General features: G+C 35.9%; 1 long non-coding RNA gene across 1 annotated transcript; it reads right to left on the minus strand.

The window, feature by feature from the left end:
- Window positions 1-1476: 1476 nt before the first annotated feature.
- On the minus strand, window positions 1477-19402 carry LOC119071608. The gene is made up of 3 exons (XR_005086691.1): window positions 19392-19402; window positions 2385-2388; window positions 1477-1566 (listed from the first exon to the last, which is right to left on the minus strand). It is a non-coding gene; the product is annotated as an uncharacterized LOC119071608 (long non-coding RNA).
- Between the last annotated feature and the right edge of the window lie 6024 nt (window positions 19403-25426).

Consider the following 25426-nt stretch of genomic DNA (forward strand, 5'->3'; position numbering starts at 1 on the left):
TTCGAAGCAGACGGTAATGGCAAAGTGTTTGCCTATGTTCATAGATGACGAATCCGCAATAAAAATTTTGTCTGTCCGTCTGTCCGTCACGTCGATATCTTGAGTAAATCCAACACGATTTCAATTTTTTTTTCTGAAAGATAGTCGAAATAGTTCGAAGATGGGCATATTCGGGTCGACCCTTCGTGAGTTAGGGCCGCCTAAGTGTTTTAAGGTCTTTTGGGGATATCTATGGCAAAATACACGATGGAAACGTAAAAGACACAGCAAATGATAGGTATTGTCAATACCAATCCAGGAAAAAGTTTTTTTTTTTTAATCGGGTGAGTGGACCGTGAGTTAGGGCCATAAAGTGAAAGGCTACTCGGCCCTATGTGTATTTTGCATATGACAAGAGTAAATTTCATCCGTTTTTCGTAATTTTTGTTTTATTTGAAAGGTAATCGAACACCGAATAGAATGTTCTTGACAAAAATTTTAAACCGCTACTAGGGCCCTATATTTTTGTTACACTTGAAAGGAACGTCGCACGGGGCTTCGTAATCGCGCTGTACGCAATTTCTAAGATGTCCACATTTCATAATAATTTTGCTTTAACTACATTAACGGGTGCAATAGGCTTACGGTCAAAGTGGGGCGACAGACGCACTAGGGTCACATACGCAATAGATATACGGGTTCGTACGGGGCTCCGTCACAGCAAGCTGTTCTATGGCTCGTTTTTTTGGTGCGACTGGGAGAATTGGGTGCGACTGGGAAAAATATATATTTTTTCCGTGGCATTTTTCTTGCACTGGGAGAATTGGATATGGAAAATATAAACATCGAACGTTGCAAAAAAAAAACTAAGTTAAATGTTGTAGGTGCGCCCGCATGCAATTTTTTTCCGTTGATTATAGATATTCGCAGGATGAAAAGCTTTGCGAAAATGATTTGTTAATGACAAAGCTGATTTTTTTGTGTGTGAGAACTGCAAGAGCTTATTTTGATTATGTTAGGTAATAGTACCGGGCTCCAGAGTGAGAACATTCAAGGAAAGTCGATTTCAAATTACCAACAATTTTCTGTTTTATTATAAGCTGAACTGGGTGATGAAACTCTGAAAGTATATAAGTTTGGAATGATTTTCATTCAACGACGTGTCAGTATACATTCACAGAGAGCTCATGATTGATCAAAATGTTAAAAAATTATTGCAAAATGTACGAAAATTGGGTGGTGTGCGGGCCGACAGCCAACGGATAATTGAGTTTCACGAATGGAGTATGAAAACTGAGGGGTATATGCATGGAAGTAGGTTGATGAATACCGATTTGCACTGGAATTCACTTAACTAAATGCTCTACAACATTCTGCTTACGACAAAGTAACGGTCGCAAATACAACACTCTGAACGGTAGTACCAAAAAAATTGGATTTTTCGATCGAAGTTGGGGTGACGAGAAATATCGAATTTTGGTCCTAAGGCGCAAAATAGGTATTTCTGCAACGGCGCTGCGAAAAGTGAACCTTCTCTCTCATGCCTTATTTGGGTGACGTATGAAGGGTCTTTTTTTCATTGATTCACTAGTGGTGTTACTTTTCGTCACTAGTTACGTAAAGTAAACTACTTTTCGCCACTAGTGACGAAAACTAAAGTACTTTTCGTCACTATTGATAAATTGATAAAATTCGGAATAAATTGGCCATGAATGAATCAGATAACTGATGAAATAAATGGAAAAATTACAACACGAAAATATGCAGTCATGCAGAATGTCTGCTGGAACATTGACTATGTTTTGAGAATTTAGACACAGCCGAATTGAAAGTTTTAATTGCACAGACTCGTTTATTGCCACTAATTTATTTATAAAAAACAACTAATTATTACACAAAAGAACCGACACAAAATTAAATTTTCCGATTTAAATACTCACAGCTATGAATGATTACTTGAAAATCTGGGTTTCTATGATTACATCAGCTGAAAAAGTACGAGAAGAAGTTGATATTTTTGCACCGGTAGACATTCAAAACTTGAAAATTAAACCATTTTCTATATAATAATTGAAAATGGTTTGATTTTCAAGCATTGTTTAGCATGAAATGTTTCGTGTCATGTTTATTTGAGATACTTATACACGGTCATTTATTTAATTTAAATAAAAAAAAATTTGGCGAAGTTTTCATTTCGAAAGTAGTTTTCGTCACACGATGTAATTCTAACAACAACCTCTTTTCGAAACTTGTTGAATAAATTACTATGTCATTTGTGCGGTGGGATTTACCTTATTTTTTCCCTCAATATGACATTTTTCATTTCAACTGTCATTTTGTTTATGTTTTAAAAATTGGTGTGGTGAATGGATGTTTTGTGTTTTGTGAAAAGCGGTAAGTCACACCTCGCTCATTTGGAAATCGTTGTGTTTACCGAGGGCTGAAAATAGGAAATTCCGACTCGATCGAAATTGCATCGCTTGCTTCGCTCTGATCACAAACTTTGCTCTTGTTAGAATTTACTATTATCTCCCATCGGTAAACACACACATTTAGTACCTAAAACAGCATTTGTCAGTAAGGAAGGTAAGCGAATCCGGATGCATATAATGTTTATAACGTTGACCACAGACCGGTGAAGTAATTTCAGGCCCGGACTGGCTCAAAAAAGCCCCTCGGGGAAAAAATCAAAAGGCCCTTGCGTTCGCGCGACTTTTTCCAATTAGGCCCTCGATTCGTATGACTGATTAATATTGTGTAATTTCCACAGTGTAAGTGAATCACTTAGTTCCGCCACATCACATGGACAATTTAGACATTTTCCTAGGGCGCAGCGATTTGGCGGTGCAAATAGAGCTGTGCGGGCAGCCCAAAAATTTGGCCCGCCTGATGCCCACTCTCGCCCAATAGCACCAGGCACGGGCGGGTCTAAATTTTCCGGGCATGACATCGGGCAACTATATCTCGGGCGGGCATCGAAAATTAATCGGGCGTCGGGCTAGAGCGGGCTCAATAAATTTCTCAAAAACAACATATTGTTTGGATACAATTCATACAAAGAAGGAGCAAGCAAATTAAATTCGACGAAATCGATGAATCGATGAAATCGACCAATAGCGATAGAACATTGCATAATCGGCAGTTGTGTTTTAATTTGATTGTGTTGATTTGATAATATTGCATAAACAAGGCTTACTGAACAATTTTTGGTCGCCTCAAAAAAAAAAATGGGCGGTCGTCAGGCGGGCGCCAAAAACTTGAAAAGAAAATGGGCGGGCATCAGGCGGGCGTCAAAAAATTGTCAGGCATCGGGCGGGCGGGCATTTATTTCACTGGTTAACATCGGTCACGGGCGGTCACTTCGCTCGCTAGTGAAAGTACATAAATTTTGATTTGGAGAGGGCTTTCCGTTCATTTTTTTCAATTACCAATCGAAATTTTTCTACTGAGGCCTTTCACTCAATTTTTTTTTTCGATTTCCTACTGAGGCCTTTCTGTTAATTTTTCTTCGATTTCCAAACAAACTTTTCCTACTGAGGCATTTCTCTCAATTTTTCATCGATTTCCTACTGAGTCCTTTCTGTTAATTTTTTCTTAGATATCCTACTGAGGCCTTTCTGTTGATTTTTCTTCGATTTCAATCGAAATTTTCCTACTGAGACATTTCTAGAAAACAAACAGAAAGGCCTCAGTGGAAAAATTTTGATTGGGAAACAAAGAAAAAATTGAGAAAAATTTTTCAGTAAGAAAATTTTGATTGGAAATTGAAGAAAGAATTAACTGAAAGGCCTCAGTAGTAAAATTTCGATAGGAAATTAAAGATTTTGTCTATGTTCGTCATTTGTTTAAACAATAAATGGTTAAAATTCAAAAAAGGCCTCGTCGGGACTTCGCCTGACTAAGGCAAAAGGCCCTTCGGGAATCGCCCGAACGCCCAGTATGGCCAGTATGGCCTGAGTAATTTGATATCTCGTATCCATGAGTAATACAAAGTATCCGAGGGCTTCGGCCCGAGGTACTTTTACTCATCGTGATACGAGATATCAAATTAATTCACGTGTAAAGTATGGCGTTTTACTTTACGAGCGAAGGAAATGGTCTTCACTAGTGAAAGAAAGGCCACATTACCTCACTAGTAAAGTAAATTCAATATTCCTCATATGTGCTGCGAAAATTCACTTTCGCCGCACTTAAGAGTTAAATTAAACTACATAATTGTGCGGAAATCGTTGTTTTGACTCGTGTGTTTGACTCCAAACTCTTCAAAACAACTATTTTCCGCACAGGTATGTAATCTACTATTTTTAGATTACTTGCCAAAACTCAATACTAACCAACGCATAGTAGAGGTTCTTAGCATAAAAATAGTTCACTTTAAATAGCCTCAATACGAACAACACACACTCTACGGATAATAGCGGCAGAGTGAAATGACCCAAAATTATATCGGCTAAATTTTAAGTTTTAGGACAAAATGATGTATGGACGACTTGTTCATTATCAAAAATAAGGGGCACCTTCCATACATCACTTTTCGATTGGACCACGGGAACCACCCGGAACCACCTGGAACCACTTGCAAAAATCAAGCAAAATTTCGACTCTGCCGCTATTATCCGTAGAGTGTGTGTTGTTTGTATTGAGGCTATTTAGTTCACTTTATAGTAGAATGGTGCGCTTTGGACCAGTGATTAATATTGGTAGCCTGAGTCCAAAAAGATTAACACCCCTCAAAAAACCCCACCCCACCACTCACAACTCCTCACCAAAGATTTTAGTGTAAGGGTCACTTCAATGAATTATTGTGAAGCGTCTGTCAATGCTAAACTGTCGATATGGGGCTTAAACGAAAGGTAAAGGTTCATACTTTTTTTGTATGACCAAACGCTTTTCAATTTCTCCATTTTCCTCATCAATTTTCCGAGTTTTCCATGAAAATCTATGAAATCTCAAATATGAAGGGGTAGTGAATACGTTAAAAAACTTTTTGTGCCTATATCCTTTTGCAATTTGGTTATCCAATGACTTCTTCGCTAATTTGACGAAAAAATTTTAAATAATGTGCCATAGACTAGGATATACGCTCAGTTTTCCACCACCAGAAAATTTTATTTTATTTAGCAGTTCCGACAACACTATTACGCCAAACGTCAGGGACGCAACAAATCTTATATTCACCCGAAAGTCAGGTTCCGTAAAAGTTATGATCCGCGGTGAGAGTTTGTGTTCCTCTCAGTTTCTAGATACTTTGCTCCAAAAAACAATTATTTTTACTTTTTCTGGAACCTATATTCTGCACTCCGTTGCCACCGTTATTCCAACTGATTTTCGACCATATCCAACAGCTCCCTCAATTCCAGAAAAAATATATTTCAATTTACACCATTTTGTTGTTGGTGCTGTGCAATATGCATTTATGTGAAACAAATATCAGCGATAAATATCCAATAAAACGAGGGAGAAAATCAATTGATAAACAAATTTAAAATTTATTCAAATTGATATACATCAAACCTCCTCTCAAATCGGATATTACGTACGAATGTACCGATGTGTTGTATATTGAAACTAAATAAGTTACAACTATTGCATATTGTTAAAGTGGCATCATCGTGCTGTTGAGCTGCATATATGGCTAGATGCATTTTATACATTTATTTGAATTCCCATCGGACTGATTGCTTTTTTATAGTAATCTTGACAGAAATGTGCATACACTCATGTTCAAGCTCATATTCATCTATCGGTACTGTAAAATTCTAAATTTCACTTTGGAAATACACCAGATGCATTCGGAATATAATTTCGTTCACAATTTCACATATCTGCTGGTGAAACAAAAGCTTCCAAAGTATTTTTTTGTACATCATACGTATACGTATGCGAGTGTTATATATACACAATGCTACACAAGTGATCCCATTGATTCCTTTAACTTATGCCCTAATCCACTATTTCTTTTTATTATCTTTTTTTGGAGAACTGCAGACTGTTTTCGAAAACTAAAGCAATCAATGCAGCTTTTCTTGCCAAACTAAGGGGTTTGCCAACGCTTTGTTTTCCCAGATATCTTCTGTAGTTGGCGGAATGTTTATCGATTTTCGTTGGATTTTTATATTACACCCAGGGACGTGGAAATACAATTGAAATGGTTAGTTTCTGGGAAAGTATTTTTATTGAGTTTGTTGCTGTTTGTTGTTTTGTAATTTTTGTCAAATGGTGGCTTTTTGTGTGTGTTCACATTTCATCGGAGAATATGGTTCGGGGTGAGACGCTTTTAATGTATATTGTGTATGCTGTGCAGCGTTTCGCGTTTGTTTTAATGAAATTTTTGGTACGAAAGAAAATTTTGGGATCGACTTGAATTAATGCAACGAAATGTTTCGATTCATTTTATACTTTAAGATGCAGCTTAAACAGTTGAAAGCTCACGAAGTAAATTGGGTTGAATCGGAAGTAAAGACTAGTTAATTAAAGGGAATATCCCGTACAATCATTTACGTAGGATCTACCGTAAGCTGCAATCTACCGTTAAATTTACGTCAAAATGAAAATGTTCAAAACAGGAAGGAATCTACTATTTTCCATCGGTGAACTGAACCCGTATTGTACACATAGTGTGCAACAGCAATGCCAGTGGTTTACTGTATTGATAATGCATGTGTTTAATCAATATAAATTCAAGTCGGTTAGGTTATTATTGCATAAGCTGCTTTTCATAAATGTGTAATTCGCTTCTAAACCTCTATCTACACGAAAAACCCACTATTTATGTAAGCCAAGGCAAATACATTAAGTCTGCAATGCCAACAATTAATTCTATCACAGGTCATTAGAACCACCCAATATCCCGAACATTGTATCGACCTCAAATAAACGAAATCGATCTTATGATAAATAACGATCCCATAAATGGTGGACCAACATTGTTGGTATTGATATTGGGAAGCGAAAATGACTGTACTGAGCATGTATGCATCGCTGTAGTATTGAAAAATGTAGCGTCAAACATTCCTAAATTGCTTGAACGAATGTTTCAATTAACGTTGAATCGAATTAACGCCATTTTATGAATTCAGATGCATCCTAAATATATTCATTTGGGTAATTATTAGCAGTTGTATGGGTTGCATAAGTATTGTGAGGGATTCTTTCGAAAACAGCCTACCGAAATCGGACCGATTTTTTAGTGTAATCATTTTTATGTGCGCTTTAGACACGAATTGAACTCTAGAATCCAAAACCACTTTCAATTCTGGTCACTGTATCGTCAGTGACAGAAAAATGAAAAGTTAAATTTTCTTGGAAGAAGTTATGCTTGATTTCCACTTACGAAAAAAGCACTCCGTTTACACGTTAAACGATAGAAAGGGAGAGTGGTTTAGCTAAACGGAGGCAAAACGGAGTGGTTTCTTTTGTAAGTGTAAATCAAGCCTTACATACGGAAAGAGTTTTAAATTAGCTGTGAATCAGTTGTACAGGAAAAGAGTGACAAAGAGTTACAAAAATTCTGAGATGACAGATGATTCCTCTGGCACTTCGTAACTTCCATCAGATTTTTTGATGGATTTGGGTTATTTTCGATATAAGTGAGGTGTTCCAAGGTTGGTTCCTAACTTTTTGTGACGAGAGATGATTCCTCTGGCACTTCCTAACTTCCATCGGATTTTTCGATGGATCTGGGTTACTTTCGATATACGTGAGGTGTTCCAAGGTTGGCTCCTAAATTTTGAGATGAGAGATGATTCATCTGGCACTTCCTAACTTCCATAGGATTTTTCTATGGATCTGGGTTACTTTCGATATAAGTGAGGTGTTCCAAGGTTGGTTCCTAAATTTTGGGATGAGAGATGCATCATCTGGCACTTACTAACTTCCATCGGATTTTTCGATGGATTCGGGTTATTTTCGATATAAGTGAGATTAGTTCCTAAATTTTTAATTGCAGATTCGTATAGAGTATCTTCTGAAACGTCGGGAAAACACTTTTTCGGAAAAAGTATGTTCGCCACTTTTTGACGCAAAATTTTTTTTCTAGATTTTTTTGGCCTAATTTTTACTTTGACAATTTTTGCGTACAAGCGCAGAATGCGTCACCTACAGCGTTATCAGTTGTTTTGGAAGTATGACCAGGGACTTGCGTCACTTTTACTCTTTGAGTGTTTTTGACTGATATTGTATACGATGAAACAGTTGGTATTGGTAAAAAATGAATCGGTTGTGACGTTCTCATCTATTACATTGAAACTATGTTTAAAATAGCCCAATACACACACGGTGTGTACTTCTCTCTGGCTTCGCTCTCGGTGTATTGGGCTATGTTAAAATATATTATGAAAGTGGTTTCGGATTTAATGGTTCAATTCGTGTCTGAGGCTCATAAAAATGATTCCACTAAAAAGTCGGTCCAACTTCGGTAAGCTGTTTTTTCAAAATAATCCCTCTGTATGTACGTTCAAAAACACACAGCTCGTAAAAAAATTAAAATATTAAAACAGCTATCCGCATAAATCATTAACTGAAGGAATAAAATTTCCGTTTCAAGCTTTATTGACCATATTTTCACGTTATAAAACGGAGAAGAAAATATATTGCCCGCATTTTAGCATAAGAGCCTGCTGCTTAGACCGAAATAAATATTGTACACAACACAGACACACACACAAAATATGAAAATTATAAGCTTTTTCGGTGGTGGTAATTACTTTCAACTGAAAAATTGTGATAAGATACAACGTTGAAATTAATTAAAACATTTCCAAATTACCATTTGTCTATAAATTTTTAATTTAACGACCAACTTGATAATATTATAATTAATTTTACGTGTAATTTTATTTTTATGCTTTTTTCCCTTTTTTTTCTAATAAAAATTATAGTAATGCTGATTTATATGACAGGTGGTGCGGAACACAAGTCGTAGAAAACAAAAAAGAAAACCTAGAAATTTATATATTATCCTCGTCCCCCCTTTGTGTAAGTATTTCGTTTATTCTCTACGTACACACAGTTCAAAGCGTCAAAAGAAAAATATCTCATTTTCTGTTAGAACATTTTTTTTCCACTCTTTGTCTTTCTTAACGTTTTTTTATTCCCTTTTTTCCGTCATCGAAGCAATATGAAAACTACCTCATTTCCTTTATCTTTCTTTTATTTTCATTTGAAGTCTTGATGGCACCACGATACGATGTATCCACACTTTTCATCATGTGTGTCGTCGTCACCTTTATTATAGTTTGCAACATTTCGATCGTGTGGAATGTATGTGAAGCCTTATATGTTAACCGGAAATGGCATATTCAATCTTTTCCTCCTGTATAAATGCAATCCAAATGTAAAATGTTAACATCAGGATACAACCATGTAATGTGTTTGATGTGAAAACCTTTCGTCGAATGTTATGGCACATGTAAGGTTTGCAATTATTTATTATTTTTTTAATGGTTACCTGCTTTCGAATATATTTTATTAATGTGAAATGTGAAGATGTATTTTGAAAAAGGGATTTGAGCGAACTTTGGAGAAGATGTTCTGCTTTTTCTGTAAAATCTCCGTAACTGTATGCAACGTTTGAAGCATTTTGTGCTGATTCATCCAAAAATTGGCATTCTAGTGAAATACCAAGAAAATCAAATCGACAAGAAAAATCAGAAGTCGTCTGTAAATATAAACACAAGGCGGGATCCATAAGTGCGCGCATCATAGCTTATTGCCTATATAAGTCTTATACCTTGAAACTTCGCAGTGCGCCTCTATAAATCGCTTCATTTATTTAGACTGCTTCATTTAAACTGCTTCATAAACTGTCTCTCATTTTAATTGCTTACAACAATATTAACAACCGGTACGAAGTCAAATTTAATAAATTTCTTTATAAATAGCTATATACCGTTATATTTAACTATATTAACCTATAAAAATGAACATTTAACAGCTAAATATAGCTTCATATAGCTCAACGTAGTTGTATATAGCTTCATGTAGTTGTATATAGCATAATGTAGTTGTATATAGCCTGATGTAGTTGTATATAGCTCAACGTAGTTCTATATAGCTTTATGTTTCTATATAGCTCAAAGTAGTTGTATATAGCTTCATGTACTTGTATATAGCTCAACGTAGTTGTATATATCTTCATGTAGTTCTATATAGCTTCATGTAGTTGTATAAAGCTTGATGTAGTTACATACATGTAGTTACCTATATACATAAGTCAATGTAGTTGTATATAGCTTCATGTAGTTGTATATAGCCTGATGTAGTTTTGTACAGCTTTATATAGCTGTATATAAGTCAATGTAGTTGTATATAGCTTCATTCAGTTGTATATAGCTCAACGTAGTTGTATATATCTTCATGTAGTTCTATATAGCTTCATGTAGTTGTATATAGCCTGATGTAGTTTTGTACAGCTTTATATAGCTGTATATAAGTCAATGTAGTTGTATATAGAGCACTGCGCCGTTCAGCCGATGGACAGTTGGCGGCTAAAACGTAGCCGACACCCTTCGGCGGCCGGCTAGTATGATATTTATGGCGGCTAGCCGGCTCAGTCGGCTGAATAACAAAATTTAAATACAGTAGAAGAAAAGTGAATACCGTTAGGTTTACTGATTTGGGACTAGTTTTGGATTTCAAATGATTCCACACAAAATTTGTTTAACCAAAAAAGGACTAATATTTCATATTCGGAATTTTTGGTAGGCACGCGATCGCCAGCTGAAATGAAATTGATCTAGGTCCTCTTTTGTTAAACACATTTTGTGTGGAATCATTTGGAATCCACAATGAGTCCCAAATCAAAATACCTGACGATATTCACTTTTGTTCTCCTGTATTGCTACAATCGAATCAAATCTCATAGAAGTACGCAAGTCAGAAGTGAGTTACAGATATATTTGTTTCATATGGCTTAGACGAAACCACTTCCATTCAAAAAAGGAATCAAACATTCAACAAACGCTTTAGCTGTTTAAGCTGATCTCACTCGTACTACAACTACAACACGCGCACGTTTTACCATTTCACATGTAGTACATTCATGACTTTATTGTACTGCCCTCTACCAGTCCACAGGTGCGTACACAATTTTGTAAGCCAACGAAAAAAATTGCTGCAAAATTCTCCCAAACTGTATTAAAACCAAAACTTTCACAAGCCATCTTCCGCCGCCGATTTTTAACACGGCTGAGGCGACTGAGAGGGGTATCGGCGGCGGTTCCGGCTGATGTGCTTTTTCGGCGGCGGTCTCGGCGTGGCTGAACGGCGCAGTGCTCTAGTTGTATATAGCTCAACGTAGTTTTATATATCTTCATGTAGTTCTATATAGCTTCATGTAGTTGTACATAGCCTGATGTAGTTTTGTACAGCTTTATATAGCTGTATATAAGTCAATGTAGTTGTATATAGCTTCATTTAGTTGTATATAGCTCAACGTAGTTGTATATAGCTTCATGTAGTTGTATATAGCTCAACGTAGTTGTATATAGCTTTATGTAGTTGTATATAGCTTCATGTAGTTGTATATATCTCAACGTAGTTGTATATAGCTCAACGTAGTTGTATATAGCTTCATGTAGTTGTATATAGCTTTATGTAGCTGTATGTAGCTTAATGTAGATGTATATAAGTCAATGTAGTTGTATATAGCTCAATATAGATGTAAATAGTTCTATATGAACGTCAATAAATGGGATGCCTGTTTCAGATGAATTTCCGATATTAACAATTAAACACTGAGTAGTTTAATTATGAACTTATTTGTATTAGACAATGTAACAGAATGAAAATACTACAAGAAAATTTAGTTTCGAGGCACACTAAAGTTCAAACGTTGCATTCTGTATTTGTGTAAATTACCTTCTCAAACAGTCTAAATGACACTACGCACTCACATCACCAATTACTTCTCTGTTGACAGAAACTCTCTAATTACCATTTTTACCAAGATACATCACTTTTACTAAAATCAAATATGGCCATGGCCATTTTATTAGGAAACCGGTAATAGTATTGCCGCTTTGCAGTCGTCAATACCTTTCAAATAATAATAACAAACATGAAAATCAGTCAAAGTTTACTCGAGATATAGTATCTTCGTACCTTCCTATAGTACGGCAGAGAAACCAGATATGTACTCACTCCGAGGGACCTACACCTACCTCATGATCCGGTTAAACAAATTTCTTTTTTTTCTGATTGCTTTGGTCATTCGATTTCTATCAATTTGTTTTCGATTTGGTCAATATCTTTCTTTAGATATATCAATTACAAGTATAGCATTTAAATGTTCGGAAATATCTTCGAAATAGCCTCCCTTTTGACATTTTGCCAAACTGAAAAAAAAGGATTTTCAAATCGGATGCGCTTTACTCAAATTAGAGAACTGACAGGCGAACTTTTTTCTTTCGATATGGCATCGAACAACCAAAAACCTGGACTTTTTTTTCAGTGCTGAAAGCAAATTTAAATCGTTCATAACTCGCTCAAAATTCTAGTGAGTCCATTCCACTTAAAAGTTATATTGGGGGTGTGGAACACATATTTACACACGATCTTATGCATATTTATCGAGTTATTAATGGTTTAAATCTGCTAGCAACACTAAAAAACATAGCTAACGCCGACCCGTACGAAACACCTATTCGTATCAAAAGCCTTTACTGTGAAACTCTTCATTTCTTTTACTTCATTCTCTACTGAAAAGCTATTCGCCATTATCTTTCATTGCCTTGTTAGCATATACAAATAAATTGCCGGAGGCAATGTAGACAGCCCCGTTCGAAGTCAACTTTCATAAATTCCTATTTAAACAGCTATATACCGCTATATTTACCTATATTTTCCTATAAATAAACATTTCACAGATGAATATGCTATTATATAGCTCTATATGACTGTATATAGCTCAATATAGGTGAATATAGATATATATATAGATGTCCATATATGGAATGCCTGAAACACCCCACACACATAACAAATTATTTCCATGTTAACAGAAACTCTCTAAGTACCATTTTTCCCAAGGTATATCACTTTTATTAAAATCCAATATGGCCACCGGCAGCCATTTTGTTAGGAGACCGGAAATTTTACCGACGCTTTACATTCGTTAATACCTTTCAAACAAAAAAATTCATGAAATTCGGTCAAAATTTACTCGAGATATTGACAAAATACTCCACGTTCACTGTACGGCCGAGTAGCCAGATAAGAGCTCACTCCAAGAGACCTAGCTCACGCTCCGGAGGACATAATTTCAAAAACTTTTTTTTCCCTGTATGGTACGGTCAATACCTATCTAATAAAGCTAAAACAGACTAAATATGTTCAAATGTGGCCGATCTACAAGCAAAAACTGCTTGCCGCCCTGTGCCTGTTTCACACCAAGGGTTCTAACTCACGAGTCGGTCATCCGATTTCCATAAACTTTTTTTTTGTCGACCGGTATTGTAAATACCTTTTATTTGACGTATCACAAGTGTAACGTTTAAATGTCCGGAGATATCTTCGAAAAACCGTAAAGCACTTATTGGGCCACAGCTCGGGAGGGGTCGATCCAAAATCACTCATCTTCGAACTTAGCCTGTCTTTTGACATTACCAAACGGGAAAAAAAAGAATTTTCAAAGTCGGATGCGTTTTACTCAAGTTATCGTGCAGACAGACAGACGGACAGACGGACATTTTTTTTTTCACTGATTTGGCATCTCTAGACAACCACAATAGGTTTCCCCTTACTCAGGGAGTCCAATTCGACGTGTTAAAACGTATGCGTAAACCTATAAGACCCCAGTACTTCGTACGGGTCTAAAAATGGACGTAATTGTTCCTCTTGTTCATAAGTATTAGGAAACCACTGTTAAGCTTGAAAAACTCACAGATCGACCGAACTTTTCTTTAAGACAACCTTCATGTAATACCTGTAGTTTCATAAAAATCATAGTCGCATTATGTGTTCTAAACCTATAATCCCGAGGAATTTTAATTCCCATTGATATCAAGCAATGATACCAACTTTTGAGAAAAAAGAACCTCCGTTGAATATTAAGTTCCTTCTTTCAATGATGCATGTGAAATAATCCGAAAAGAAATTTTCCTTCAAATAAAACAGTATTATATCTCATCACAATGGTGGTACGAAAATCCTTTTGATGCTATACATTCTGCCCGGCATACTACAAACGAGAAGGGACTAAATATTCCAGTGGAGCATTTTCAATTGTTTATTTGGTTGAAAATAATTGAAGAATTGATTAAAATCTTGCCCTTGCAGTCGAATTATTGATGAGATTTATACAGTCGGGAAGACGTTACAGTTCCATTTTGTTTTTATTGGAGGAAAAATTTTCATTTCGTCAGAAGAACTTTATTTGAATTTAGATTTTTAAAGCGAACAGAATATCATTATTATCATGTTCGGGGGTATGACAAAGGAAATCATAACGGCAGAAGATGTCTTTGTTTGGAGATTTTCAATTGCTGGATCATTAGAATAATTTTGAATATAAATTTAATAAAACACTCAACTTAAGATTTATATTTTCCCGCTGTTATTGATATTTGATAATATTTATTTGGAAGAGAAGAATATTTAAAGTTTATTGTTATTCATGAGTAAGATTCTATTCTATAACATAACGGAAAGGCGTTACAGGAGAATATTTATAAAAAAAACGCCAATTGCAAACAGCTCGAGGTGTGCTTCAAGTTAACGGGTGATAAGGTTTGAAGCCGTTTACTTTAAAAACACCGTTAAGTCATATGTAGCAGAGATATAAAAGACATGACATATTATAGGATAGGCATAAGCTAAACGAACCTATGTTGGTAACACTGATTGTGAGCTACTTGCGCGTTAAAATTGAAAGAGAAGTCTACAGCAGTGTTAGGCAACGTTACACCAAAGTATATAAACACTGAAGGTATCGCAGACCCTCAAGGAATAGGGATGCCGACTTTCGGGTGAATATAAGATTTATTATGTAAGGTCAGTAAAACCAAGTACATGACAACTTCATTGTCTGAGGGCAGATCAACGAACCATACGCTGGAGGTGAATGGAAAACACTTCGAGACTGTCGACAGCTTTACATACCTTGGGTCGCTGGTCAATAGTGATAATAGCATCGGAGAGGAAATACGTAGAAGGGTAACGCTTGGTAACAGGAGTTACTACAGTCTTCAAAAACTCATCCGATCAAAAACACTCAATCGCAACCCTTAGTGCGAATTGTACAGATCGCTGATTCGACCGGTTGTAGCATATGGATAGGAGCTTGGTGCATGACACAAAGTGACGAACAGACACTTTTGGTTTTTGAAAGGAGAATTCTTTGATCAATTTTTGGAGGTGTCAATGAGAACGACAACTGGAGAAGAAGATACAACCATGAGCTGTATCAGCTTTACAAGGAGCCTGATATAGTCATATTCATCAAAATCAATCGATTAAGATGGCTCGGTCATGTACAAAGAATGAACGAGGAACGTGTACCACTGAAACTGCCAAATACAAATCCCGATCGAAGACACAGACCAGGAAGACCAAGAGCGAGATGGAAAGATGCAATTGAGTCTGATCTAAAAGTACTAAGAGTGAGCGACTGGAGAACGTTGGTTGTAGGTTGTAGTGCCCGCCTAAGTAAGTAAGTAAGTATATTACTCCTTTGACTGAAAACCTAGGGTTTTTAGATTACACTTTAACATGTAAAGGGTGGTAACACTTGTAAAGTTTTTGCCAAAATTGTGACTTTTCTGTCAAAATGTATGGAAATATTGATTGTGTGTGTGTCAATCATATTGTGTGGCAGGGCTATTAATCTTAAACTAATTAAAAATTAACAAAAACCGACAAAAACTATGTGGGTCGTATTAGAGAAACATCATGGCTGCCCGATTCTTGTCAACGGTCTTATATATAAGGAGAGAAGTTGCTCAGTCTATTATAAATAGATCATTTTCAAATAGCGGTTGATTCTCACATTACCTGAAATTAATGTCAAACTAGCAACGCGTTGCAAACAAGCAATGCGTTGCAAACTAGTCAAAATTAAAATTTCAAATACATTTTTCGAACTTTGAGGTTGAGCTGGATGAAAATGACAGTTTATTTGACGTTGCAAATGACATTGATAGTGATTTAAATCGCCTACGGCTCGAGCTATAAACGTTACATTTACCAAAATAAAAAGTTCCAAATCTACTACTTTCAGCTAGTATTCCTTGTTAAATTTCATAGTTAAATGAAGCTACGCTAGATGACGCTAGATTGTCCCCATACAACACTAGCTCAAAATCAGTGTTACCAACACAGGTTTTTTTGTCCGACGAATATTCGACTTTGTCGTATATATCACTCTTTCATATTCATGATATCAGACTGCTGTCGCGCTCCCTGACAAATTTAGGAGTCAGTAATCGTGGTTAACCAAATAATTCATACCGAATTCGTACCATAACGTTTGCAGCAGGGACTAACCTAAGGAACATCGTGGGTGGGAATTTTCCCACCCGCGCCTTTTGAATTCCCATCCACGAATTCAATTTTGACCACACTATAAATTTTTACAAAAACGTAAAAAGTACTTTGATTTTATTCCAAGTTTTCGATTAGTTTTAGTTTAGTTTTCGTTTAGTTCGTGACAAGTTGGTTTTAGCGTAACAGTCAGGAGGTAGACAGATCCATACCACTTAAATTCCAAGTCGTTGATTGATGATTTGATTAAGAATTCCTGTGTACAAGACTGTCGACCACTCGCCGACTCTAGACAACACGATATTAAAGTTAATATCAGTTAGAAATTACAAAAATCGACAGTGGCAGCGAAACCATGTCCTCAGTATTGACAAGAAAATTAACCATCTGAACAAATTGATCAAAGCTCAATTTAAATTCTTCAATAAGGAAAGGTGGAACGACCGACTTTCACAGTTGAAAAATTACTCTAACCAACTGTGGAAAATTACTAGGCTGGTTAGCAATTGCAAAAGCAGTCTTCATTCCTTAAGGATACATCAGGTGCTAGCAACTACAGACCAATTAGCCTGCCAAACTCCATCAGCAAAATCTTAGCTAATCATATCCAACAAGCTCTAAATAAGAAAAACTCTACAGGATTGTTCACATTTGACATAGAGAAGGCCTCTGATAGTGCATGGCATAAGAGTCTAATACACAAAATGTTCCTTCGAAAGTTTCCTTTCTATCTTATTAAAATTGTTCAATCATTTCCACAAAAACGGTCTTTGTACCAAATTGTCAGAAATCTAGGATATCTAGCTCATATCCTAGCAGTAGTCCCATAAGGAAGCGTGCTGAGTGCTACCCTTTATTACATATTCACTTCAGATTTGATTGTAACGTAAGTCACGTTCTTTGTGAAAAGATGATTACTGCAAATCTGTTTTGCCAAATGGCAAAATTATCAAGAAATTGCATGCCATTGGTAAGATCTCAAATTATTCTGCAAAATAGGAAATCAAATTAAATGACAACAAAACAAACGCGGGCTTTTTCACCAGAAGAAGGGCTCAGAAGTGGAAGGAAAATGTGTTTCAAATCTCCCTAGGAAAAATTCGACTTTTTTTAATCATTGTTTTTGGCGCCTCTAAGTAAGAATTAGGAAGTCATTTTTGCGCCTTTTCGTCGAAATCCCACCCACGGGAAAATCCTTACGTTAGTCCCTGGTTTGCAGCTACATTTTTAGGATAGATCACCGGATACATTCTCATAGAAGGATATAGAAGTGTAGGAGAATGTAGGTTGAGCCTTAACACAACATTGAAGTACACCCTGAATTTATGCATTATGTGATTCAAAATAAACGTACTCCATCGAAATAAATCTATTTTATGTTGAACCTACTACCATCTCTATGGATATACGTAAATAAATTGCATGATGATTACGGTTGGAGATATGCCATTAGTGCGCACAGAATGAAGAGATATGAACGTTCCAACCGATTTATCGTATAGCACCATATTATATACATCGAAACGCGAAGCTTTTTTTTAATTCAGCAGGAACACCTTTAATTATATTCTGACTGGAAATAAAAATCCATGACAGGATAATTTGCATAAAGCACAATTTAAAGTAATTGCTTTAGTTCAAGCGTTAAATTGAAAGCTGATTGTATTTGCAGATTACTGCGAACATCAGTGCAATTTATATTTTCTTCGTTTGATATATCGTGTACATTCGCAGGGGATTACCGTTGACGTTGGTATGATCTTATACAAGGACTTAAAAATTCGTAAGTTAAAATGAGCATACTTAATGGCGAGATCGCGATGGAAAATTCGACATCGAATCATTCGCGTATGTATCTTACAAGCAAAAACGGAGTATTTATCTGATTGACATTTACTAGCACTGATTCCCTGCAAAATGTCCAACAAAACAAAATTAACTGATTTAAGAAGCTTCTCACACTTCATGCCAGATTTCTTGTGTATATGATCTTCATACATCATGTTCATTATACAGTACTTGTCAACGTAGCCACCACTTAAGTTTGCGTTAAATTATCTTTAACTTCAATCGATTGACATGTCTGACAGCTGAGATCGTGACTGACGTAGTTAGTGCGAAAGCTGTCATCGGATTATGTTATTTTCTTACAAGGTTCAACATGGGCGAGGTTACATGCATGTTGGTACTGGCGTGACACACTACACCTATTTTGATGATAAGTAATCGTTGCCATATTGATGTGATGAATTATAATACGTCAAGTCGACAAAGGTGGTGTGTTTTTGCACATCTAATAAATTGGCCGTATCAAAACTCTCTTTAGCAAACAAATTTCGTTTTGACGCTGTCAAAATTCTTTTTATGCCAAATACTGCGAAAGTTTGTATTTTCGGTCCTCAAATGGTGACCGAAAGTAAAAAAATTCAGGCCTTGGGCCGAAAGTAAATGTCACTGTCATCATTTTACTTTCGCCCCGTGGGCTTGCGTATTTGCGGGCCGAAAGTAAATGTCACTGTCATCATTTTACTTTCGGTCCTCATATGTCTCGAAAACACATGTTCACTTGATTGAAAGTACGCATTGAGTGTAGTGTTGTGTTGACGATAGCCAAATGTTTTGTGAGCAAGTGAATGTATGTTTACAGTAATTTCATTTGTTAAATTGTTTTTATTTTTATACCAGGGGGCTGCCGCCCACTGGACCCCCGCGCTTTTCGGCATTTTGGTGTTTCTACAGCAAATTTTGTTGATAACTCAACAGTTTAATTAAAATTATGTTTTGTTTCGGACCGAAAATACAAATCTTCCGCAGTATTTGGCATAAAAAATAGTATGCATCACTCGGGGCAAAAGTAAAAAAATTCAAATCGTGTGATTGCCGCCCTTGCCTGCGGCGCGGGCTGCAAACTTCACACGTTTGAATTTTTTTACTTTCGCCCCTTGTTATGCAAAATACTATTGTTTGTAGATGCATGAACTAATGACTAATTTCTAATTTTACATGTAAAACGCAAACGCTACGTTGTATTTTTACCACCTTAATGAATATAGTTAGGTTGCTGGAAAGGGTATTGGCCGTCTGCGTTACCTTGACATTTTTAAAGGCTTTGACCCAGGGTTTCTTTTTCCATATGGGAAATCTGTGTATTTTTAGTCCAAAATCAATGTGAGAATTCGAATTCGGTTAGTTGGGTCGTGAGGTCTCTTGTCCCCGGTGAAAATTTAGGTCTCAGTGAGACCGTAAAATGAGCATGATCAACGGTCTCGTTTCAGTCTCATTATGTTTTCAGTCTCATTTCATTCTCAATATTTCATTTCTTTGATGATTGTTGAACTTTGGCTGAACGAGACTGACCGAGTGGTCTCTTTTTCAATATTTTACGAGACTTTTGAGACCGACCGAGTGGTCTTTTTTGGAATTTTTATTGTGAGGCAGTATGAGACTGAATATTTTTGAATATTTTACGAGAATACAAGAGACCGAACGAGTAGTCTTTTCGGATTATTTTTCGTTGGACTTTAGGAGACTGACCGAGTGGTCTCGTTTTGAATATTTTACGAGAATGTAAGAGATTGACAGAGTGGTCTTTCTTGGATTATTTTTCGTTGGACTTTGGGAGACTGACCGAGTGGTCTCGCTTTGAATATTTTACGAGAATGTAAAAGAGACTGAACGAGTGGTCTTTCTCGTATTATTTTTCGTTGGACTTTGGGAGACTGACCGAGTAGCCTCGTTTTGAATATTTTACAAGAATGTAAGAGACTGACAGAGTGGTCTTTCTTGGATTATTTTTCGTTGGACTTAAGGACGTGTATGTAGATATATTCAATTTAGCAACACGCGTAAGGTGGCTGGCAGTCCAATCCAAAAGTTAGCATCATTCGGCGCGGTTAGTACTTGGAGTGGTGACCAGAAAATACATCACGAAATAAAAAAAAGGTAAAAAAATCAAATAATACTAAAACTTCTATCATTTCAGCGAATTATAAGAAAAAATAAAAAACTGTGCCATCTGTGAATACAGGAAGAAACTACAGCTTAATGACAATGAAATATCTCACAGATAGAAAATGGATATGAGAGTTCTCAGGAGATATCGAAAAGAAAGTGAGAGTTCTCAGATGGCCTCAAAAGGAACTCGAAAAAATAAAATAAAATGAGACTTCTCGAAGAACCTCGAAAAGACCTAAAAAGATCTAGAAAAAACTGAAAGAGACTTCTCAAAGAGTCTCAAAAATATTTTGAGTATCGAACATAATCAAATCGAAAAAAGAGACCTCTCAGTCGGTCTCGTAAACTATTTTGAAAAGAGACCACTCAGTCGGTCTCGCAAATTATTTAAAAAAGAGACCACTCGGTCAATCTCGTAAAATACAGCAGAAGAGACCATTCAGTCGGTCTCGTGAAATATAGAAGAAGATACCACTCAGTCGGTCTCGTAAAATACAGAAGAAGAGACCACTCGGTCAGTCTCATAAAATACAGAAGAAGAGACCACTCGGTCAGTCTCATCAAATACAGAGGACGAGACCACTCGGTCAGTCTCGTTAAATACAGAAGAAGAGACCACTCGGTCAGTCTCGTAAAATATAGAATAAGAGACCACTCGATCGGTCTCTTAAAATACAGGAGAAGAGATCACTCGATCGGTCTCTTAAAATACAGAAAAAGAGACCACTCGGTCAGTCTCATACAGTCTAATTAAACATTTAAAACGAGACTTCTCATCAGTTTCACAATCATCATCATCATCACATCATCAATATGAGAAGAAACCAGTCTCAAAGGTTCGAAAAGAGACGTCTCATCTCCATACAAAAAAAAACGGTCTCAAAAGGGGTCTCACATTCACTTTTTTTTACTCGGGGTAGTGAGCGCAAATACGTATACTCGGCCGTATAGATCATTGTCAATATCGTTTGAGATGTCAAATGAGCTGTCATTTTCACAAAGCTAACCAAAATGTTACAAAAATTTATATGGAGCTGTCATTGTTTGAGGTTAGCTTTGTGAAATTGACAACTCATTTGACACTATTTTGAGAGAAGAACAGTTATTTGACACTGATCTATTGTGAATGTGATGTTTTTTGTTTGAAAGGCATCGAAAACCACATAGCCTAAATACTGGTATTAGTGCCTAACAAAATGGCCGACTGCCGTCATTTTAAATTTTAGTTAAAAACGATATAACTCATTAGGGGCCATTCACAAATTACGCACTCACCTAAGGGGAGATGGGGGAACAGAGATTAGACCATTTTATATGAAAAACGCGTGCGAAACGGAGGGGAGGGGGTCAAAAATTAACCATCCACCGCGTTCGTAATTTATGGATGGCCCGTTATAGTGATTGGTTATGTGTGTGTGTTGTTTCAAGCATCCCATTTATGGACATCCATATACAATACACATACATCTATATTGAGTTATATGCAGATTTATAAATCTATTTCGAGCTATATTTCGTTGTAAAATGTTCACTTATCATCCGCAATAGCTCCAACGCTGGCCATAAAAGTCTATGAATTTTCGAGGTCACATTTTAAATTTAAAAAAGAAATTTCTCTAGAGCTTAGATTTATCACAAGTAAACTTTGACTGATTTTCATGATTGTTGTTTTTATTTAAAAGGTAATGAAAGCCGAAAAGCAGTGGTGTTGTTTTCAGTAATACTTAGAGAGTAGCTGTCAAGAGTGTAGTGCATGGTTCCGTGTTGGGTATGTAAACTTGTATAACTTTATGCAGCTATATAGAGCTATATACAGCTACATTGATACCTAAATATAGCTAAGCTGCTCATGTAGGAATTTATAAAATTTGACATCGTACGGTGCTGGCAACATTGCTGTAGTGGAATAGTGAAAAGATTGATTTAATAGGGAAGATTTGAAGGTACATGTACACTATTCGTACGGATCCTTCCTTACATTTTTAATTAGCAACCCACCATCCCGATTCTTATCCGCAAAATCGATCCACTAATGTAAAATGTATTACATTTTATCAGTAATCCAATTGTATGACACACTACTATTATATGTAACACCTAAGACCTACATCATCCTCGATAAAGATATATGCAAATACTCCTATCTATAGTTTGAATGCGGCACTACCCACATACGATGGATATGATTATGGTGCACAGCCACAGAGACGTTCACAATTTATGCAATGCACATGTCTTCCTATGCACCATGATGTTAAAGAGTGCATTTATTCCAAAAAAGATAGATGCTTTTACTAAATTCGGTGTGGCTTAACTACTAGACCGCAAAACTTATGCATGGAAAAATTCAACATTCTATTAAAAAAAAAATTAATAAAAAAAATGTTACGGAAAGTATATAAACTATACAGGATACACACAGCCAATTTTTTTTCAAAATATTTATTTCTCAATCGGATTTGGCTTGGTACGTACATATTTTCGAAATTACTTTTCCTGATAACATTACAAAAATTGAATTGGTTTTCCAATTTTATGTTTAAATAATTGAATTAGGGAATATGTTTAGCTTTGAGTTCCGTATTTTTGTTGGGTTGTCCTATTTATTTTTACGATTATTTTTTCATTTGTGAAGTACGTTTGATGGAACGAATAAAAAAGACAATTCGAAAATTGGTATGTATTCCCACCGAGGATGCAATACACATCGTGTGTCTAAAAAAGCATTTATCACCGAAGTTGCGTACAGTGCTTTTCAATGAATATAAATTCTAGGAATGGCCGAATGTCACCGTGGAGGACATGACGATTTTTAAAAACGGATTTAAACAAACTCATTTTCATATTAATTTGACAGACATTTAACATTTATTGAAACAATAAAAGGTGCTTCTCGGGAAGGGATTTCGGTAAAACCGGTAATACCGGGATCCCGAATACCGGTTTTACCAGCTTGAATACCGGTTTTTACAGGAAAAGTTGTCGAAAACAACGTAATTTTGCCTTTACAGTTTGGTAGAAGTACCTGGAGCACAATATTTCGGTGCATAAGAGCACCCTGTGCTAATTTCAAATGAAGTCACTCAAAATCTTAGGATGTCTAAAAATTTGCGTTGTGATATTGAACTTTCATTTTGAACTTTAATTTCGTCTTTTTTCAAGAACTAACTTATTGTCATAATTTTAACTCAGTCTAAACCTAACCTCCGATTAAACTAAACTAAATGTTGATTGTACTGAATGGTTCTAACTCTAATCAGAATATGATTAGCCAAATCGAGTCTCACGACTTTAAAAAAAAAAACGAACTCCTGGTCTACTCGACCTGTGCAAATATCTGCTGGTCTAGTCGACTGGCTGTTGCTAATCATTTCTCTTTCAGATGGGCCATTAAGTGCATCCAGTCAGTCAAATTAAACAACGCAAACGAACTTAACATTCGCCGCTGTACTCCTCAACCACGTTATAAGCATATCGTCATTATTAATGAATTTATTTAAATTATTTTAATTGTTATTTGCAAATTGTCAATTTTATTATACCGAAAGTAGTCAGGGGGCCTATGCCATTGATGAAATAAATAAATAAAAAAAAAATAATAAAAAAAAATTTAAACTTCAACTATTCCTTCCTAGAAATTCTACACTAAAAAGATTTGATCTCTAATCTCCAATTATCATGACGAAGAGTTCTTCTGAAGAGATATACTTCTATGGTGCTGTCTTTTACAAAACGTAGATCCATTTCTAGCTTTCACTAAAATTTTTCCTTACAGAGGCGTTGACATAAAAGTGATCCACTGTTTCCAGTACACAGTTTCTTTTTATCTAAAAATTTCACAAGTATAAAAGCACACTATAAATATCGTCCCGAATACATAGCTGCGGAATGTAGTAGATTATTATGGACTTTTGGAAAAGTCGAAACCATTGACAACCAAGCGTTTCTAGAGCAGCGATACAAAATGGAACTGTGTCAGATAAAGCCCTTTTTTATTGAAAATTAATGAGATAAACTCTCTCGTTTTTTTTTTAAAGAAAAAATGAAAACTCAGACCCAATTTGAATTTGTGTAGCTGCTTGAGAGATGTTTTGATTTCATTGAATGTCGATCAATTGTGTAATAGCTTCTGGAGATAAAATCCACAAATCTTAAGTTTGAGAAGAGGTTCAAGGAATTGAAACAACACGAAAATATAACAGAATGAAGGTCCGCTTCTACTTCATGACTGTATTTAAAGGTGTCCTAATGGAAGTAATTTTTCAAACTGTACGAAGTATTCAAAACAGTGATCTGCATTAAAACCAATCTGAAATGATCCTACACATTAAAGCTAATACACAGTTGGTGAAAAATGCATGCAAAATACATGAAAAATGATGTTCGTCCCACAAGTTGCAAAATGCGTGAAAAATGTGTTTAAGAGGTTCCAAGCGTACGCTGAAATTGTAGCCTACATTTGTGCGTTTCGAAATTTTTGATCGCTGATATCTTTTTACGAGAGCCCTTTTTAAAAAATGTACGACCACATTTTTGAGTAAAAATATGTCAGCTTTGAATAAAAAATAAAATTGTCTGTGAAAGTTCCATGTGCTTTGAGAAAAGTGTACCTTTGATGGAAATTTGGGGCATCGGTACAGTTTTCTCAAAGCACATGAAACTTTCACAGACAATTTTATTTTTTATTCAAAGCCGACATATTTTTACTCAAAAATGTGGTCGTACATTTTTTAAAAAGGGCTATCGTAAAACGATATCAGCGATCAAAAATTTTGAAACGCACAAATGTATGCTACAATTTCAGCGTACGCACGGAACCTCTTAATCGCATTCCAAAGTTAACAATATACATTTTATTGGAATACAAACTATGCGCTATTGGTACCTTTGGCGATTACCAATAGCGCTGAGTTTGGATCCTAATAAAATGTAAATTGTTAACTTTGGACTGCGAAACACATTTTTCACGCATTATGCAACATCATTTTTCATGCATTTTGCATGCATTTTGCAT

The sequence above is a fragment of the Bradysia coprophila genome, assembly GCF_014529535.1.
Source record: "Bradysia coprophila strain Holo2 chromosome IV unlocalized genomic scaffold, BU_Bcop_v1 contig_5, whole genome shotgun sequence".
Lineage (NCBI taxonomy): Eukaryota > Metazoa > Arthropoda > Insecta > Diptera > Sciaridae > Bradysia > Bradysia coprophila.